The sequence below is a fragment of the Python bivittatus genome, unplaced genomic scaffold (assembly GCF_059951505.1).
Source record: "Python bivittatus isolate LINGU-HERP-01145 unplaced genomic scaffold, Pbiv_v1 ctg000960_np1212, whole genome shotgun sequence".
Classification (NCBI taxonomy): Eukaryota; Metazoa; Chordata; class Lepidosauria; order Squamata; family Pythonidae; genus Python; species Python bivittatus.
The window spans coordinates 1717356-1731441 of record NW_028277124.1 but is presented as its reverse complement, the minus strand read 5'-3'; the positions used below and the strand labels follow the sequence as shown (position 1 = coordinate 1731441).

At 38.5% G+C, this 14086-nt stretch overlaps 1 pseudogene; it reads right to left on the bottom strand.

Moving 5' to 3' along the window:
- Positions 1 to 10542: 10542 nt before the first annotated feature.
- LOC148213611 (uncharacterized) lies at positions 10543 to 14081 on the bottom strand (annotated as a pseudogene).
- Positions 14082 to 14086: the final 5 nt, after the last annotated feature.

Here is a 14086-nt window from a genome sequence, read left to right as displayed (position 1 = left end):
GGACACTGACAATCATTAATGCCTGCTGGTTGTGAAGCACCTGAATCTTGATCACATGACCACAGGGATGCTGCAATGGTCATACAGTGGGGCAAAAAAGTATTTAGTCAGCCACCAATTGTGCAAGTTCTCCCACTTAAAAAGATGAGAGGCCTGTAATCTTCTTCATAGGTATACCTCAACTATGAGAGACAAAATGGGGAAAAAAATCCAGAAAATCACATTGTCTGATTTTTAAAGAATTTATTTGCAAATCATGGTGGAAAATAAGTATTTGGTCAATATCCAAAGTTCATCTCAATACTTTGTTATATATCCTTTGTTGCCAATGACAGAGGTCAAACGTTTTCTGTTAGTCTTCACAAGGTTTTCACACACTGTTGCTGGTATTTTGGCCCATTCCTCCATGCAGATCTCCTCTAGAGCAGTGATGTTTTGGGGCTGTCACTGGGCAACACGGACTTTCAACTCCCTCCAAAGGTTTTCCATGGGGTTGAGTTCTGGAGACTGTCTAGGCCACTCCAGGACCTTGAAATGCTTCTTACGAAGCCACTCCTTCGTTGCCTGGGCGGTGTATTTGGGATCATTGTCATGCTGAAAGACCCAGCCACATTTCATCTTCAATGCCTTTGCTGATGGAAGGAGGTGTTCACTCAAAATCTCATGATACATGGCCTCATTCATTCTTTCCTTTACACAGATCAGTCGTCCTGGTCCCTTTGCAGAAAAACAGCCTCAAAGCATGATGTTTCCACCCCCATGCTTCACAGTAGGTATGGTGTTCTTTGGATGCAACTCAGCATTCTCTCTCCTCCAAACACGACGAGTTGAGTTTAGACCAAAACATTCTACTTTGGTTTCATCTGACCATATGACATTCTCCCAATCCTCTTCTGGATCATCCAAATGCTCTCTAGCAAACTTCAGACAGGCCCAGACATGTACTGGCTTAAGCAGGGGGACACATCTGGCACTGCAGGATTTGAGTCCCTGGCAGCGTAGTGTGTTACTGATGGTAGCCTTTGTTACTTTGGTCCCAGCTCTCTGCAGGTCATTCACTAGGTCCCCCCCTGTGGTTCTGGGATTTTTGCTCACCATTCTTGTGATCATTTTGACCCCACGGGGTGAGATCTTGCATGGAGCCCCAGATCAAGGGAGATTATCAGTGGTCTTGTATGTCTTCCATTTTCTAATTATTGCTCCCACAGTTGATTTCTTCACACCAAGCTGCTTGCCTATTGCAGATTCAGTCTTCCCAGCCTGGTGCAGGTCTACAATTTTGTTCTAGTGTCCTTCAACAACTCTTTGGTCTTGGCCATAGTGGAGTTTGGAGTGTGACTGTCTGAGGTTGTGGACAGGTGTCTTTTATACTGATAACAAGGTCAAACAGGTGCCATTACTACAGGTAACAAGTGGAGGACGGAGGAGCCTCTTAAAGAAGTAGTTACAGGTCTGTGAGAGCCAGACATCTTGCTTGTTTGTAGGTGACCAAATACTTATTTTCCACCATGATTTGCAAATAAATTCTTTAAAAATCAGACAATGTGATTTTCTGGATTTTTTTCCTCATTTTGTCTCTCATAGTTGAGGTATACCTATGATGAAAATTACAGGCCTCTCTCATCTTTTTAAGTGGGAGAACTTGCACAATTGGTGGCTGACTAAATACTTTTTTGCCCCACTGTATGTACGAGGACTGATCATAAAGTTACTTTTTCAGTGATGTCATAACTTTGAACGGTCACTAAACAGGGCAGTCATTAAGCGAGGGCTACCTGTATATTTAATTAAAGCATCTGTTGATTTCATAGTCTGGTCCAGATGCATTTGTTCAATGTAAAATTCCTGAATATTATCTATATTGAAATGTGTTTTGATTACTCTTCAATGCTGGAGCCTGAGGTGTCTGCAAGGAGTCAAGGGGGGGACAGATGATGGAACGAGTGTCATGTCATCACAATACAAGCTTTACCCCTCTTGTACATGCAACATGATATTGCAAAGATAAAAAAAGTGATGGAGATTGCATCACAAATAGTGCAACACTCACTTCACCATTTTGATGAAAATGTCAAACTGGCAGATGTCTGGTTGAAAAGAGCACATCTCATTTACAATTTTGAATTGATATGTGTTCACTTTGTTTATAAACTGGCTCTTTATCAATGTCATAGAAAAACATCAATATGCTTTGTTGGTAAGGTTTAATGATCTGTTTAAAAATTGGGCTGAATTATTTTTTACATATAATATGCAATTTTATTTTAGTCTTAGACAAGAACAAATATATAATATACTATGCTTTTGTTGTTTATTATTTTCCCTTTTTCTGGTTTTTCTTTTTTGTTCTTTTGCTCTCTTTTTTGTATATCAAACAATAAAGAAAATTAAAAACAGGTATAAGTTGATTTGGAATGGCCTAAAGCTTCTTCTTGGGTGCATAGTGCCAGCTCCTTCGCTATCCTATTTAGGCTTTAATAGGCAGAGGTGCGCTATTTGACAGTACTGAATACCTGCAGGAAGTTTTGGGCTGAATTCTGTGTCATTGTATAGAGGAAGCTCTCCTAAATTTGTGAATTTGTGTTCTGAGAGTGCTGAGATCCTACAGAGGAATGCAAAATTCCAGGTTCTTATTTCATTTTTTTTTTTTTTAGTGGCATGGCACACCAACTCAATTTTGAACTTTCATGCAAATAAAGCATTGGGACCCAGCTTCAGTATTTTTGTCTCACTTCTTACTTTACCATGCTTTATTGCTTTACCGTTTTTTTGTGGCTTAGCGCTGTTACCAGAACCGTGCTGAACTGAAGGCGATGGGTTCAGCTTAGAACGCTTGCACAAATAGAGCAAAGAAAGGAGCTCAGATTTCCCTCTCCACAGACCTCCTTCCCACTCCTTTTCTATAAAACACACTTGCCCATTTCTTCTCCAGGAACACACACATTCTAATAAATATATGGTGACAATATTCCACAGGACTATAATTAACTTCACTGTCAGAGTTGTTCCTACATCAAGAGATGGTGAAGAATGATAAGGAGACCTAGCTACTTCTTGATCTGTAGACTGAGAGCTGCATGTTGAACTACAGCCATGCTTCTCATTTAAGGAAGGTCGCCTCTGTCACAGAAACCCAAATAGAAATGAACTGTAGCTTCTTAAGGGAATGAAGGAACCCTTGTCTATAATTATTCCCTCTTTCTTGTTGTCTAATTCCAGTATTAATGTCCTGGCTTCCTGTAAATTAACATGAAGAGACAATACTGGGATTTCTATCAGTTGTTCAACACAAATTAGCAAGCTGCAGTCACAGACTGAAGGTATTTCACTCATTAGGAAAATGCCATGAACATTTTTCTTACCAGGAAGACAACTGGCTGTATAATTATTTTTCTTCCCTGTATATAAAGAATTCCCAAGATGTTCCAACTCCTATTAATGTGTCTCTGTCTTCTGAAAGTACTATTGCCAGCTGGTAACTGCAATGAACCATCAAGAAAATATGAAGATGCAAAAATATATCAGATTTCACTGAGGCAGAGACTGCAATGCACAATATATGACTTACAGTCTGTGATCTTTCAGAGATGTACGTCATGAAAGTATCTACTGTGAAGTTAAAGGGGAAAAGTCTGTAATCTGCAGAAGAAAAGGAAAAGAGTGCTGTTAGGGTACTGAAAAGCCACACAAATGTATGAAAAGTTAAATATTTTGTTCTATTTCTCTGTGATTTGATAGATCTTGATGATTTGTTTATTTATTTGGTAAATTTATATAGTCATCCATCTCACATCCGTGACCCTGAGCGGTGTACAAAGTTAAAAACATGAAACAAAATACAGGTAGCCCCCGGGTTAGGAATGCCTGGTTTAAGGATGACCCATTGTTAAGAACAGAACCTACCGTAGCAAAATTTGAGTTAAATACACAATGATACGAGTTAAATACACAGTGGTTCGAGTTCATTGCACAATACTATTTATACAGTATTATACAATAATACTGTTCTGGCTTACAAACAAGATCAACTTAAGGACAGACCTGGGGAATGGAACTTGTTCTTAAACTGGGAACTATCTGTAACTAAAAAAAAATTAAAAAACATTAAAAACAATAAAATCATTAAAAACCACTTTAAAAACCCATAATCTGCAGGAGAGCACACTCAATTTCCCTAGCAATAAAGTCACTTTGCAGACTCCATCCAACTAAGAATGTAAGGAGGAGTAAATATTGCAATTATGATGATACTTATTTCAGCAATACTACATAGGTACAAGTACAAATGGAATGACAAGCAGTGGCCAACTAGAGCTCATGACTATATACAATCTATAGTCCTAGTGCAGGCCATAGAATTTTCCAGAATTGGTGGCAATGATTTTGGGCACAATAATAATTTGCTGTTTTGTTTGTTTTTAGCAAACTAAGCCTGAAATAGATCTTAAGCTACACGAGTCCCCTCATCCCAAATCCAGTGCCCGTAAAACAGGTTGAAAATTTAGTCCTGTCCTCTCCAGGAACATAACTGACACACATCACGTTATATTACCTGAAAGCTTCTGAGGTCTAATTTAAAAAAAAAAAGTGCTGCAAAAAAGATTATACTGACATAACTATGCAAATAATAATTTAGACACAGTTGTTTCAAGAAAGAGCAGTATCAATGAAAATGGATCAAGTTTTGCTTTCAGGTGGAATGTCTGCTGCACAGTGGCACAAATACTCTCACACTTGTGATATTTACTCACCATATGTTATTAACCATATGCCTATTGATATTAATGGGGATATTCATTTATGCCACAGAAAAGGGGTTCCAAAGTGTTTCCTTATACAGATTACTGCATCATCAGCAAGAACTTTTGTAGACTACTGCATTAGCCAGTGGTTAGCATTGCTGTGCCAAAGGGCCTGCACACATGATTCCTGCTACAGAACCCCAATTTTAATTTAAAATTAAGTCTTAATTAAAACTGGTTGAAATTATATAAGATTACCACCCTTTGCTAAGATTTTGTTTTCTCTTTCCAAATCTTGCACGATTTGAGGCAAAAAAGACAAAAAGTTGGACAATCTCCCAAGTTTTGGGCCATTTTTTAAAAAAATGTTATTTTGGGGGGTGCCTACCCTAAGGACCATCTACACTATCTTTGCAGACGAAGAGTAGTTCTTAGACTATAGATTTTGAACCATTGTAGTATTTTTTTCCCTGCAGAAATTGTACTCCAAGCCCAAAAATCAAAGCTTGCATGATTGTGATCAATTATGTCTTATTATCCCTCTGATCTTACTCTACTAATGTGAGTATATTGCTCTTATGAGCATTTACAAACACATACCAGCTAGCTGCTGTGATATGTAAATTACCATTATTCTTAGCCCACTGCTACCTAATGAGGAATTATGGGTCTGTGATATTATTACTGCAAGGTTAAAAGAAATAGAAGGGGGGTGGTCCTGTGTATGTGTATGACAACTGAGAATCAAGAGTGACATTCATTTGCTACATTTTACTTCTCCATTTGCAAAGGTACTTTGCTTTTCTTGTTATTTTTGAACTTTCCAGCTCAACTAATTCTTTCTGTTTGTTTTTAAGAATTAAGATTGACTTGGGTTGCAAACTAAGCAGGGTTTGGACCAGGTGAATACCCTGATAGGAAACTGGCAGGGAATACCAGAGTTCTAGCCTAAACTGGAAACTCTAGAAATGTTGAAGTTTAAGATACTAGTTTTTCTATTTCTGATGTACATAGAAATTTCTCTCATCCAGCATCCCTTGCAGGGTGAATGCTTAAGCAATTAAAGCTAAATCCCAAAGCTGGTCTTGATTTCTTCCATGTTTTCCAGAAGGCTTCCAATCTTTCCTTCATGGGTTACTTCTGTTGCCTTTTTTAACTTGATGTCACACAACTCCTTGTGCTGTAATTCTTTCTCCGCAATTAATTTTTACCCCACCCCAAAATTCCTGCATTGTTCTGCCTATCCAAGAGGATTTTGGTTTTATCTATATTCAGAGAGAGCCAGGTTGGTATAGTGGTTAAAGCATCGGGATAGAAACCAGGACTAATGTCAGTTCTAGTCCCACCTTAGGCACAAAGCCAGCTGGGTGACCTTGGGCCAGTCACTCACTCTCAGCCCTAGGAAGCAGGCAAGGGCAAAACACTTCCAAAATCTTGCCAAGAAAACTGCAGGGACTTGTCCAGGTAGTTGCCAGGAGTCAAGACTGACTCAAAGGCGCGCACACACACGTATTCAGCGATTGTTGGCTTTCACCTGACTCCCAGATGGATTTCTTCCCAACTTCTCCAGCCCAGTTACTACTGAATATTTACCAGCTGGTATGTGGCTTGATTGTTCTTCCATGGAGTCATTCCTTGGCTTCTTTTTCCGACCTAATATCCTGTTCCACCAATCCAGAAACTGAAGAATGGGACGCAGAAAAACGAAATACAGGCAGAGGAGGGTTTTCTATTTAACAGAGAAAACACAGTTATTAAACCTAACGGCTAAAATGTGAGTAAGTAATGTCCTTTCCTCTTTAACCATAAAGTACTGAGTAGATCAAGGAAGACAAGTTACATCACATGTAGATTCCTTGGGTCTACATTCATAGCTTTACTGTCTGAGTATATTTCATTGTTTATTTACTCAGAATATTTATTCTACTCTATTCAACATTGAGTACAGGACATATATAACATATGAAATAATTCTGACTAAATAAAAGTTGAATATTTTAAAACATCTCATAAAGCAGACATCTTTCAAAACTGGTAGATAAAACAATTGATAATAATATTTTTTCATAAACTTCCTACAAATAATCTAGGTTTTGTATGTAGTGGCATTGCTAACACCAAAATATGTAAGTCCCTTGAAGATGGATTAGGCTGAAAGTTACATTGGAGTGGAGCCACTAATGCCACTGGCATTATGTAAGCGAATAAATAAATACAGCCTTAATCTTTCCAGATAACCCCAAGCACATTGCCACCAAAATTCAACAGGAAACATATATTACTGAATGTTGTTTTTAAACAAGGGAGGAGTTCTGATGTGTATAACAAAACCATGGTATTAAGGGAAGGTCTCTGTGATGACCTAAGGCAGCAGGAAGATTCATCCGTGCAACCTGATTTACTCTGCTTGTGCTATGGTCATTCATTTTAACAGCTGCTCTCAACAGCTGCAAAGAAGAAAATGGTAAGATAGTGATTGTTTCTTATTAATCATATTACAAGGAACTTCCTAGGTTTTTCTGCTGTTCTTTTCCTCTCACCCTAACAATTGACAAATATGTATATCCAGGCACCATTAGTCCATGCTTAAGGGCATAAACGAACTGGAATTAGTATTAGAATTTGAATTGTTAAATTTTTGTATTTTTTTTACTTTGTTTCCAAACCCACTTATACATATTTTGTATATGTAATTTTGTATTTATGTATTATATATGCATACATGTTCATTTTTGTTTAATCAGCTTAAATTTATAGCAGTTCTGTGGGCATCACTGAAGGAAAGTGAAATGTTTTGTATTCCTTCCATGCATGGGTTTGCTTACTTCTTGTAAATTTTTCACCACCATGGTTAAATTCTTATCACAAGGGATCTTACCAGTATGGATCGCTTTCTCCATTGCCTTATCATTTTCATCCCGAGAGTTCTTACTATAAGATGTTTTGCCAAAACCCATCTAACAAGTACCTGTAGAATAAATGAAACAGCAAATACCAAGGCTCCCTGTTTAGAGAAGAAAGAAGTCCTATATCAACATATACTGTAATGGAAAATGCAATATGGATAATATCACCAACAGGTAAGAACTTTTGAGAAACTCAAACGGCCAACCACTGGATCTCTTGCAGATATTTTCATAGCTCTAGACAGAAAGCACATTTCCTACTGTCTCAGTAGCTAAGAATTCAATAAATTGGTGGCAAAATAATCTGAATAAATATATACTCCCATTTATACTGAGAAGCCTATCTTAAAGGCCAGAATAATTATACTATTGCAAAATAATTACTAGTATTGTGTGTAGTGAAATTACTAAAAATGCTTGATCCTTATAATTTTGACATAAACCCTAAAAGAAAAATCAATTTTACCTCTGTATTGCAAGTATGGGAGGAGGCTAACAATGAGCATCTATTCTATAATAACTCATGACTGAGGAAGTGAAGCTGGGGTAGCTGTCTGCGCTTGGAAAAAGCAGCTGCAGCCAGGCAGAAACGCTTTCCACCCCCATTTCCCCAAGGCTCAGCACCGCTCCTGCTTTTTCCCAAAGGGCTGTAAAAGTTTACAGCCCCAGAAACCTGAGAGATGGGCTCATTCATTCATTCATTCATTCATTCCCTCACTCACAGTTTACTCACAAGTCCGCGCCGGTGTTCCAGCTGCCTAGCTAATTGAGCCATACCCTGATGTTTTCAGAAACGTGTGGACCCAACGTCCAGAGGCAGCCTCACTCCACCCAGGCCCTTAGCTTACAAAAGCAAACACTAAGACAGCGTGTGTGTGTGTGTGTGTGTGGTATTGCCAGTTGTCAAAGCAGTGATCAGGTACCCAGGCAATTGGTTCTTTTAGTTCTTTTACATCCAGAGACAATGAACACACCAGCAGGTGGGGGGGTTTTAAGCTTTATTGCAAACAGATTTAAATAGGAATATAAGAATGTAAGATACAAAATTAGCAGATAGAATTAAACAGAAATACAAAAGCATCGTATAAAAGCATAACATACCACGCAAGATGATAAAACTCTTTCCCTACTATTGGAAGCTACCATAAAGTGACAGCGGAGAGACCCCAAGATGGCTTAGATAACACAGCTCCTGGTACCAAGGCCTGTGTCCACGCTCCAAGACTCAAGGGGCAATAACCGGGGCTTTTACCAAATTCTGGCACTGAAACCTCATGGCTCTGTTTCCATGGTACCGAGAAGACCTGACCTTGACTAGATGTTGCACCTGCTCACCACGTGAATGAAGAGCCTGGGAACCGTATAGAGAAGCTAGCGCTCAATCTAAACAATCCTGAAAGTTTTCTCTTCTCCCCCCCGCCCCCCACTTCTAAGTAAAAGTGAAAAACAAGCCAGCTAAACATTATTATGACTCAGAGTGAACTTTCCTAACGTGCAAGAGAAATCAAAATATGTTACCTAAACTCCTCGAAATAACAATGGTCTTCGACATGGCCACTACAGGCATAGGAGAAAAGGAGATACAAAAACGGTAAGCAGCTGAGGAAGTGGAAAGCGATGTCTGGAAATTTACAAGTATTACAGGCAGGCAAGAGGGCTGTCAGACAACTGCCAGGACTACAAGTTACAGTAAGCAGTATATCCTGGTGGGATTTCTGCCTGAAGCGTGGCTTGGAAGCTCCGCTGGAGGGCTCAGAAGCCTCGCTGCTTAAGAGTTTAAGATTTAAGATTAAAGAGTTTAAGTTTAAGAGTTTTTAAGAGTTTAAGAGTTTAAGCTTAAGCTTGGAGTTTGGCCTGGAGCTTGGCAGCAGCCAGAGAAAAGGAGCAACCACACTGAGGCAGCCCCTCATCCCAACCAGTGCAAGAACTTTTGGAGGGAAAAAAAGACGGTATGCCACTTTACCTACTCTGAGACATTTGTTTGTTTTAAGGACTGAGCATTAAAGACGTATTTATGAGGCCATGTCAACTTGCAAGGCCTAGGAGAGCGGAGTTAACCCAGAGCAACAGCCTATAGTTGGGGAAGGTGCGTGCCACAATAAAGCACTGTGTACAGTTATTTGCTATGCCATGGTGTGTCATTCTTGGAAAACAACCCTCAAAAGATACAATTTGATTTTATATCTCATATTATTCTTATGGCTATCTTTTACTATGAGACAACTTTTGTTTCCAGAACAGCATTTCTGCCCTGCTACGCTGGCCAATGAATATTTGTTTTAAAGCAATTTTATCTATTCCTCATCTTTTAAAAAACTGCTATCATTAGTATTGAGGTCTTGCAGATTTCACTTATTTTGCCTGAACAGATGGAAATGCTGGACAAATTAAGGAATTAAGGATTATTACTGAATCCATACCCATCACACCATTCTTGAGAGAGCACAGAAAAAGATCAGACCATACTGATTCTATTTGACAGAAATTACACACACACACACACACACCATACAATTATCTCACAATTATTCTAATAAGTTGCCTTCTCCATCTGACTAAAGCATAACTTTTGTTTCTTTTACAAAATAATTCTTATGAGAGTGCTATAGCATTTGCTTCATTCAGCCTCTGCCTCTAATCAATGAAAAGGTGATAAATCTAACAATATAAATCTTTTTTCCCCAAAAAAACCTCCCAAATCTTAAAAAAACAAAACAAAAAAACTTACCACTACAGATATGTTTTGTAATCTTCTTTCTATTTCTGTGATAATTATGCAGGAGTCAGGACCTGTGGAGTGAGTGAAATGTTTTGTGAACCAGAAAAGGGCAATTTGTAGCCCAAAGATGAACACTTGGGAAATCATGTTCTGCATAAATAGGAAGGAAAAGCACTTATTCTGAACTGGTGGTGAGTTTATGACATATATCTACAGATACCTAAAACATAAACAACAAGGAGTTGTTCAAGGCTTTAAGAGTATAAATGTGAGATCACTGCTGGGGAAACCACAAGCTCATAATGATTCTATCAGCTCTCTACTGATGAGGTCATAATTATTTGCATGCTTTCATCTCTTTTGTGGTAGGTTGACCATTACCTTTGACTGTTTGGTTCTAATGACATGCCAACTCTTTATTTTCTCTCTTTATGAATGCAGTGTCTTCGTAGCCTACATACAGCCTTCTATCTTTTCCCCATTTCAGAAACCAACTTCCCAAGCTTATCAACTATTTGTTTAGCTGATTTCCTGGAATTTATGAGAGTTCGTAATAAAAAAGGAAAGGAAAAATCCAAAATTTTGCTAAGAAATTTTAAATGCAAGGATTTAGATAGATCTTAAGCAAAAACAAAACAAAACAAAAACAAAAAAAGTTTCTTCAAAGGGAAGACTTAAAAGAATTGTAGGGAAAAATATACCATAATCACACTTAAAATATAATCTGCTTGAACATACTCAAAATTAAAGCTCACACCCTTCTAATATATTAAAAAATCATAAACATTTATGATTGGTTTGAAAGGATATCATTTTTATTTAATAGAAAGAACAGGATGGATTAAAGCTTTTCTATAGTGATCATTTATTTATTTATTTACTCAATTTATTAGCCGCCCATCTCCCTTTAGCCAAGCAACTCTAGGCAGTGTACAACAAGGTTAAAAAACAATAAATAAATACATTAAAAAGTATAAAAAATATTTAAAAAACTAAGTGAAACAGAAAATAATAGATGAAGGGATGTTAAAAATAATGGAGCCACCTCACTAGATCACCCGTCCTCTGGGGTCCCCAGGCCTGCTGACACAACTAGGTCTTGAGGGACTTCTGGAAGCTCAACAGTGATGAGGTCAACCTGACCTCAGGGGGAAGAAGGTTCCACAGCGCGGGCACCACAGCAGAACAGGCCAGCCACCTAGAGCCCACCAAATGTGGCTCCCTAGGCATTGGAACCCATAACATGCCCTCTCTGCCGGATCTGGTAGGATGGGAAGATGAAATCAGGGAGAGGAAGTTCCTCAAGTAACCCGGTCCCATGCCATGAAGGGCTTTAAAAGTCAACATCAGCACCTTGAATTGGACCCAGAAACAGACTGGTAACCAATGCAGCTGGTGGAGCAGAAGTGTAACATGTGTTCTACAAGAAATACACATAACTGCCCTCACTGCTGCATTTTGCACCAGCTGAAGTTTCTGGATATTCTTCAAGGGCAGCCCCATGTAGAGCTCATTGCAGTAATCTAACTGGGAGGTGACCAGGGCATGAGTGATGATACTTTATTATGATACATAAAGAACATTCAGTGTTAATATATAGTTTAAATAATTTGCATGTAAATACAAGGAAATCATTTTATTAAAACCCTTTGCTCTGAGTACTTTGGATTATGCTCTTCTATCTAGTCATATTCCCATGTTACTTTTATACGGTAGTTGCTGTGGTCTCCCATGCCAATTAAGGTTTTGGAGATTTGAGTTAGCATTTTAAATTGGTTCTGGAAACTGATTCATGAAGCTCTTTTTACTTAATTATAATTAAGTCTATAATTAATTATAAATGTTATCAGTTCTTCAGTTTGTAATAGCTTTCCCCATTTCATTTTCCTTAGCCTTAACAGTTTCCAGCTTACTCATCCAAAACCTACCTGTTGCTGATCTGAAAGTTATGTGTATCACTGTTCCTATACAGCGATACACATGAGTATACTTCTATATATGTGGGCCTCTCTTTAGATTATCTCCCTCTATTATTGTTTATTTGATGTGTGCTCTGAATATGTAGTACAGCTGCAGCCAGATCTCACAATTCTAAGAACAGAACTGTCAAACAACTACCTCCTAAAACACAGAAAACACATTACATATGCCTCCTGAGGCTTCAAGACATCTTTCCTTTTTCTCTCTGTCTCTCTCTCTCCGCTTCTCTCTCATCAAGCCTATCAATTATGACACTGCAGTTTATGTGGGTCAATAGGTGACAGAAACTGTATTGGATTTATGGGTAAGCAGTGAACTAGTCATGTCTGTAGATGATACTAACTATTCAGGATGGTGAAAAAAGAGTAACTGTGAAGTCCTCCAGAAGGACCTCATTAGCCTGGGTGAACGTCAGCCGTGGCAAATGCAGTTCAGTTTAATACAAAGTGAAGTGAAGTGCGGCATAAGGCACAAACTTCACATATGAAGTGATGGGGGCTCAGCTATCTGTAACTAACCAGGAAAAATATCTTGAAGTCATTGTAGATAGCTCAGTGAAGATGTTGGCTTAGGGCAGGGTTCCTCAACCTCGGCAGCTTTAAGATGGGTGGATTTCAACTCTATATGGTGTAACCAGTAAAAGAACTGAACTTGGTTGGACTGTTTTCCTGTTGTTCTTGGACTGGGCCTGACAGCTCAGAGGGATCAATCCTGCCTGGATCAAATGTCCTGAGGGGTCCACTGAGGTAAAATCTGAGCACCAGCACTGGAGCACCCATAGCAAGCTAGCAAACGGATGTGTAAGAAATTTTGATCTCTTCTAACAGCACCTTGTACTTCCTTTCTGGAAATAAAGTGTGATTTGTTTAGCCCATGCTGTATCCTTTCCATATTCAAATATGAGCTTTAAGGATTTTTGCCTGTCAGACCTTGCTCTATAAAACATATGCTAGGAATTATTAGAAAAGGAATTGAAAAGGAAATAGTCAACATTGTCATGTTGTTACATAAATTTATGACATGGCCAGAGCTGAATAATGTGTACTGGTCTGGTCACCACATTTATAAAAGGATAAAATACAGCTGAAAAAAGTACAGAAGAATTCAATCAAAATAGCCTGTCAGCTTGACTGTTTCCCTATCAAGAAAAGGCTAGAACAGTTGAGACTCCTTAGCCTGGAAAAAGGCATATGAAAGGCAACATGTTCAAGGCATATAAAATTATACAGGGTATGGAAAAAGTGGGCTGAGATAGGATTTTCTCAGATTTAGAACAGACAAACACACAAACCAAACTTCTTTACATGGCTCATTTGGTTCTTCATCTCAGCATCCTGGGCCAAGGAATAATACGGAATGTCACAGCAACGGGTCCAGTATATTCCGAACGCTTGCAACTTCCACGGCCTGGAGATCAGTCACCACCCCCTTTTCTCTTTGCTTGTTACTGAGCCTGACAAAGCAGTTGGGAAACCTGAAAGCTTGTGTACTTTGTGCTTTGAGTTTGCATAATGAAAAATGTTAATTAAACACAATACTGGCAGTATTGTAAAAGTTCTCACATTAATTCCCTTAGATATGAACTGACATCATAGTTTAAAACTTTATTGAATGAAGGAGTCAGCACAGAAAATGCATTAAAAATATATCCTTATTTTACCTGTTAGGGCACAAAGAAAATACAATTTTGCAGTTTCCCTCTAGAAGGTCTATGAAAGAATTAAACCCGTACATCATAG